Raw genomic sequence first — 8,046 nt, 5'->3', positions numbered from 1 at the left:
TCTTGCAACTTTCTCATCTGTATCTTGGATTTGTCCTGCTCTTATACTCACTTTGTAGAACTCCTCTATGTATTCCTTTACTGTCATAGACCTTTGTCTAAGATTCTGCATCTGTCTAAATAATGTTTGCTGATAATCACTTGGAAAAAACTTACTTTTCAGTTTTGCCACCATCCTGTTCCAATTCTTGATTGGTTGTTTTCCAAGTCTTCTTCTTTCTGCCTGCATTCCATCCCACCAAAGTGCTGCATGTCCTTTCAGTTTTGTGACAGCAAACTTCACTTTCTTTCCTTCTTCTATTTCTTCATAATCGAAGAATTTCTCCATGTCATTTATCCAGTCTATCAATTCCTCAGGGCTTAAGATTCCTGTGTAGATTGAAACTTCAAGTCTAGGCTTGGATGTGGATCTTATTACTGATTTAAAGAATCTCATTTCAGGAGTTACATCTGCAGGTTCCTCATCTTCTGCAGCTTCAACTTCAGGTTCACTGACATCTCCAGCATCCACATCTCTTCCCATTTCCATTGCTTCCAATCTAGCTTGCATCTGTTGCATAGCTTCCAACACTTCAACATTTGCAATTGGTCTTCCTCTTCTTCAACCACCACCTCTTCCTCCAACTATAAAAGCCATGTTGGATTTCTTTTTCTGATCCTTGAGATCATGTTCAGTGTCAGTAGGCTACTATGATACCACAAATGGTGGCTTGGGTGCTTGTAAACTTTTTTTATTTTTGGAATAAATTCGAAGCCTTTTGTCTTCAAGCCTCATACTCCTGCATCATCTAGGGACCTATGGACGCTCTCAAAAGCCTGCAAGCCAATGTCCAGGGACTTTTCCCAGCAGACTTGTGCTAGCGTCTACGAAATTCATGGCACTTTTCTAGCCCAGAATTCCGGCCATTGCCCAAAACTTACTGTAACTTCCAGAATCCATCAAAGACATGATGAAAAATGTTATAAATCAGAAAAAAACCTCAGGACTAACCCTGACCATCCCCAAGTTGGACTGAAATTTTGTCAAACACTTGCCATAAATGCAACCTACAGGTCTAGGATACAAGACAAATCATGAATGACTGATAACACTGATGAAACATGAAAAGAAGGATCACCACCTTCTCCGTTGATTTGTTATAACATCAATTAGGTCTTGCATCCATCTTCTTAACACTCACAACTAAATACATGAAATATCCATGACATTCAATTTCCTCCTCACATGCAACATGTGACCTTTTACCTTCATTTTCTTCTATTTTCCTTTATTTTCATAAATAAATGTGCCAAAAATGCCCTTTTCCTTTTGATGCCTTTGTCATTGCCTTTGCCAATTTCCTTATCCATAATAAACCGAATAAACACCCACACCAAGATGTCTTGCCCAACATTCAGTTAGGAATACATGTCCCTTACCCGTGGTCTTATTTTTCCTTTATTAACTTTATTACATGGAATTTTCACTGAGGTTGTTACAGAGCTCATGTTGATTTCCATTGATGCAATATTTATGTATGGTTGTTGCATGTACTATATATCGCCTTGTATTTGTACTACTATAGTTAATAGTTTTTTATAGTTATCAATGTTAGTCTTGCTTTCTATGTTGGTGTTTTTCAGCAAGGAAGTGATTATAAAGTAGGGTTGTTGTAATTTAAGTCAGAATATTGTGGATAATATAAGTTAGGGATGCCTTAGTGTCTTTGAAATGTTTATTGCGTCCCACCTCTTTCTTGTTAGGTTATGTATAGTTGACACCTTCTCTTGTCAGTGAGGAAATATCTTTCATTTTGTTTTGTTAAATGTCTACGTCTTCTAGCAGACATCATTTCCTATTTAAAGACGCCTATTGTAAGGGTATTTGTATTTATATTGTGGTTTCATTATAAATGTTGCAAGGACTAGATTTGGAACCAATTTTGTAAATGTTCAAAGGGAAACAAAAAATATTAAATTATTTCCTTTCTAATCATGTATGTCATTCCAAGAATCATGTTATAGAATATATCCAGTTGATGTAGCACCAACAACACCAGCCAAATTTGTGGAAATGTAGCACAAACAACAACAACCAAATTCGTGGGGTGTCTGATAGGCCTAGCAATACCCCAAAATAATGTGGGCAAATATCTTAATGATTGGAATAAAGCCTCGACTCAGAAAAAACATCACATCCTTGGCTTCCTGTCATGCACAAAATTTCCATTTCTAGAGAGTTCACATGGCCTAGTTGTTCAAGAAGAATGGAGGGCCAAGGAAGCTCACTGACTGCATAACCTTATGAACAATTGTAATTTATTTAGGTTGTTTGGTAGGATTGTTAAATTGCAAAATTTGTACTTTGGTTTGAAATAATAATTATTGTATTAGTTTTAGGTTGTTTAATGTATTTGTGTTAAGTTGGTAATGCACAATTAAAATAATAATTCAAATATTGAAATGAAGGTTAACAACCATATTATAATAAAATTCGTCATCTTTTAAAAATATATTAAAAAAAATTACTGTAGTACATCTAAATGTATGAAAGGATATTAACAGAAAGTATTTATAAAATACGTGATACTTTATAAATGTATGAAAGGATATTAACAACAAAATGCTAATAAAAGTATGAAATGATATTAACAACAAAATGTTAATAAATGTATGAAAAAATATTAACAACAAAATGTTAATAAAAGACATAATGTTTCATATCAATAAAATTGAATATTTTGTTCCTTTTAATTAATTGTTTAGTGAATTGAATTATCCATGCTTCCACCCGCTAAGAAAAATATCTCTTTAATTGTCACATAGACCATCGTTGAATTGAAAATTATGGCACATTACTTCACACGTTTATATATTTTTCCAAATAAAAAGAGAGTAGCTGCTAATCATGAATAAAGCACGACCATATGAGCCTTTTATTTGTTTAATTAAATATGAAACAACATTGTCGAGCCTTCAGGCCATCTTGTTGTTTGAAGTTTGACTTAGATTTCAAACGAAACAACATTGTCGAGCCTTCATGCCATCTTGTTGTTTGAAGTTTGACTTAGATTTCTCACGAAACAACATTGTCGAGCCTTCACGCCATCTTGTCATTACTCTTGAGGCTATCATTGCATTGTCAAATTTTATGTTACATAAATCTTGATTCTAGATATTAAAAATATTAATATTTAGCTCTATCTACTCTATAGGCATTACCATTCTGTGTAACTAGGGTGCACTGTAAATCCATAAATGTTAACATAATCACATATAGGGAGAGAAAAATCAAGTGCTTTGACTACTATGACTTTGGTCGAAGATCCAAAAGATGTGACTAACATCATATACATAGGATTGTGAATTCAAACTTCTTGCCTTCACCGAGACCATATTAGTGAAGAGTATAAATAACTTAAGTGGCATTCGAGGCATGTGAAGCTAGAGAGGAAAGGGTAGATGAAAAGTTTGAATTTAGTTAGTATCCTGTAATAATAATTTTCAAAGAAATATGTTAAGTTGAGGTCAATTACCTACTAGAATCATTTTACTCATAATGTCATGGATGGTAGTTTTAATAATTAGAACTTTCCCGGTTTGTGAAAAAAAGATAAACCTGTCGTATTATTAGAATAATGGAATTATCTTCATTTGTATGATATGTTAAGATTGTATTTGAATGACATGAAATCGATATGAAATATAGAATAGAAAGCACTACCATCCAATTATGCAACTTTATCAAGGGCCTTGGCTGATCCCCTATTGAGAAGCTGAAATAAACTTTTCTTCCCCACACATTGTGAATAATTCTAAATTTGGAGAAGACACAAAATGTGACTCGATATAAAAGTTCACTAGATAGAGAATACTAGAGGATTTCATCACAATTTAACCCTTCATTCTAATAATTTATTCTTAGTATGAATGGAAAATATCATGAAGGAAAATTGAAATGAAGCATAAAGACATGATTTTAAGCATACTAACCTTTGTGGGAGCTCCATTCCCTTGTATGACAACATCAAAATTGTCAATCTCTTTTCCAAACTTTTTTTTTAAAAGCTCGCTCGAATTACCAATCAGTGAACATCCATACTGCTATGGGATATATGGTGGTATATATGGGAGTACCAATGCAAGATTCTCCATACGAAGTGTTTTGTTTTGACATTTACTACCTCACTCCCAATCCTTAAATTTGGGACAGTTGCTGCAAATGCATGCCCAATTCACATATATTGGTGATAATTCATTTAGGATGTTGTATGCATAACCACAAGACAAACTTGCTACTTCAAGCACAACAATGAAAGACAAATCTGTTGGCATTATGACACAGGTTTGGCACTATGGCACAGGTGTTGTCCTTGATGGAAACTCACTTAGATGATAGATCACAGTTCAAGCTCTCAGAATGAAGGAAAAAGAGATATACGTAGTTTCCTCTTAACCAAGCCGCGTATACACGCGGGTTCACCAATCAAAAGGCACGTATGCGTATGCACGCACTTTCATGCAAGGAAACGCGCGTACATGTGGGAAAACTTGTTTTTTAGTCCATGGTATTTAGTTCCTGGTTTTTGGACCTATGGTTTTGGACCATGGTATTGCGTTCGAAGTGTTGAACCCAGGTATTAGGCCCCAAGTATTGGTTCTAAGTGGTGTTGGACCATGGTATTGTGTAAGGCCTAAGACTATAAAAGGGGAAGGAGATCATTAGGCAAAGGCACTCAAGCATTGAATATCTTATGAAGAGCAAGATCTAGAATACTGGTCATTGGGTTATGGTGCATAGCTAGATCTGAACCAAGGAGGAACCTGAGTGCTAGAAGAAGGATAAGTTCTATTAATGGGTCAAGATCTTAAGGCTTGAATAGTAGTATCTTTGTGTGATTTTGATCTGTTATATTTGGCGCATGACTTGATCTATAAATATGATAATATGGGTATAACTGATGTCTGAATATTTGAAAAGGGAAAATTGTCTTTTATAGATTTGTACGCAGGTTCGGCTCAACAAAGGTGCATATACACGCTGGTTCAGTAATTCAAAACAACGTATATGTTGGTTTGCCTTAATACAGAAGTGTATGCACACAGGTTCTTGATCTTGAAGTAGCGTATGTCTCATAAAATATATTTTAGCTACTTCTGTTTATTGCTGCAGTATTCTGGGTTCAAGATTAGTGTCTGGTTACTGTTTCTGTATCCTGGTTACAACATTCAGAGAAGTGATTGTTTGATTCAATATTGGTTGGTGCAAAGGGGATTGGTTGATGCAGATACATTTGATGTTTGATTGATGTTATTTATGGATCCAATTTGAAAATTTATGAAACGTGGTCCCTGGAAGAAAAGAGAAGGTTGTAGCCTTCTGTAGGTCAGCACCTACGTACTAGTAGATCAGCTAGTACAAAAGCTAAGGGGGTTGTAGCTCCCTTCCAGGAGAAGCTGGAGAACGAGAGAAGGTTGTAGCCTTCTGCAGGTAGAAGCTTGCGTACTGGTATAAGACTGCACCAGTACAGAAATATTGTAAAAATAAGTTTCTTATTAAAAGAAGATAGAGACGAATTGCAGCAGGTGGTTTTCACCCACATTGGGTTTCCACCTTATATCTTGTGTCCATGTGTGTGATGATCTATTGTGTTTTACTACACTTGTTTACTGTTCTTATGGTTAATAAAGTTCTGATGCACTGATTAAAGATCAAAATTTAATGGATTAACTGAATCATAAGTTTACTGATATACACTAGTTGCTTTAGACACAGTTGCGTATATACACAGGTTACCATAACTGAAGTAGCGTATATATATCTGAGTATGAAAATGAAAAAGTGGTTGATTTCATAATATTGATTCACCCGCCCCCCCTCTCAGTATTATTTCCAACAATTAGTATCAGAGCAGGTCCTTCAGAAGAAGCTTGATCGCTTGAAGGAAGATCTTTCATCATGAGTAGCTACGAAAAAGAAGCATCCATCAGGCCACCAATATTTGATGGGAGCAACTTCATCTATTGGAAGGTAAGAACCACAACCTATCTTCAATCTCTTGGTGCAGAAGTTTGGGATATCATGGAAGGAGGATACACATTTCCATCAACAACTCCTACAGATACGGTTGGTAAAAAGCAGTATGAAACAAATGTAAAGGCTGTCAATACTCTATTGGGGAGTCTATCTCAATCAGAATTCGTCAAGGTTATGCAGCTCAAAACTGCCAAGGAAATATGGGACAAGATCATCCTAAGCTATGAAGGAGACGATCAGGTAAAACGTGCAAAACTACAATCTCTCATAATTCAATATGAAACTCTCAAAATGCACAATGATGAAAGTGTGGCTAATTATTTCTTACGAATAGATGAGATTGTTAATCACATGAAAAATTTGGGTGAAGAGATAAAAGAAGTTACTTTAGTTGAAAAGGTTCTAAGATCCTTGTCTTCTAAGTTTGAATCAAAAGTTTCTGCCATAGAAGAAAAGCAGAATCTTCAGAGTATTATGATGTCACAGCTGCATGGAATCCTAACTGCTTTCAAAATGAGAAAAGGGGGGCCATCAAACATGAGAGAAGCCGCATTCAAAGGAGAATACAATGAGTTAGGGCATACGTCAGAAGGAGAGGAAGAATCAAACTTCGTCAAGAACCTTCAACGAGGTTCTGGAAGATTCAGAGGTAAGCTACCTTTCAAATGCTTTGCTTGTGGAAGAGTCGGTCACTATGCAGCCAAATGTCCTCATAAAGATAAGCTTGATAAAGGTAAGGAACCAGTTAAATGGAACAGAAAACAGAACGTAAGTAAGAAGAGTTATTATACACATGAAGACAGCGATGGACTTTCAAATAGTGATGAAGATGAACATGGTAATGATTATAGACTTTTGATGGATTTTGAAGATGATGATTTCTTGGATGCTATAGATGAAGATGATCTCTATGAAGAAATTTCTAAACTTAAAATCTTTTTAGAAGAAAAGAATATGATCATAGATACTCTGACATTCCAACTTGCTGAAAGGGAAAAACACAATGAAAAGTTAGAATGTGAAATTGTGGGACTTAGAAAAGATATTGAGAAAACAAAAGCTCTTAATCTTAGATTTGCTAAAGGATCTGAAACTTTAGATGAGATTATCAAAGTGCAGCATTCTCCTCTAATCAAGACAGGTGTTACACAGTAATTTGTCACCATTGGTGACCGTCCCTGTTACCCCTTTCCCGTACTATGGAGGACTCATTCCGGGACCTGTGAGCAGTGACATAACTTAAAAACACTTGCATTATGTTCCCCTGAGTATGGACTTCATGTGCCCTGAAGACACCTCCTGCAAAATATCCCTGAAAAGTGCCCTTTTTCCATTAGCGCGGGTCCACAATGTACTACCCGCGCCAATGAATGAGATCCTAAAAAGAAGGTGCGACCATTGGCGCTCTGTCTTAGAGTAACACCCGCGCCAACCAAGTTTGGAAAAGATTTTTAACAAACACGCGCCCAGATGTTTTTTCCCTTCAAGTCATGAAGTCTTTTGAGGATAAAGCTCATCTTCTGGATGTCGAGAGTCATCATCTATCCCTTACATCTATCCACATCGGCTTTTTGGAGATAATCCCAATCCATAATAGGTGTCTTGATTCATTGTATTTTCTTCCCCTTCTCCATCTATAAAAGTCTGTCCTCATGCATTTGACAAGCTAGTTTTTGGGAGTAATGCTAGTTGTGATAACACTTGTTTGGAGTGATAGTAAGAGTCTTGGAGCATAGGGAGGTTATGCTGCCGGAAGTCTGAGAGAGAGAAGGTCTATTGCAAGACATGTATAGCTGCTCGCCCAACCAAAGGAGAGGTTCAACGTCAGAACTTTGGTTGTATCTTTCTCTGTTGATTATTCAATAATAAACAACTATCATTATGGTTCCGATCTTATTGTTCATTATGATAATGTTTGATCTATATCTTGTCTGACTGATATATAGTTGTATTTAGTGGATTTTATGCTTGTATTCGCTTCGTTCTTTGCATGTGCAGGTATCCATTCGCGGAGATCGTGAGGATCGTGAC

The sequence above is a fragment of the Pinus tabuliformis genome, chromosome 2_2, assembly GCF_031772625.1.
Source record: "Pinus tabuliformis cultivar Carrire ecotype Pingquan chromosome 2_2, CPIR1, whole genome shotgun sequence".
In the NCBI taxonomy this organism is placed as follows: domain Eukaryota; kingdom Viridiplantae; phylum Streptophyta; class Pinopsida; order Pinales; family Pinaceae; genus Pinus; species Pinus tabuliformis.
The sequence above is the reverse complement of the archived record's forward strand: the minus strand, read 5'-3'. Positions refer to the sequence as shown.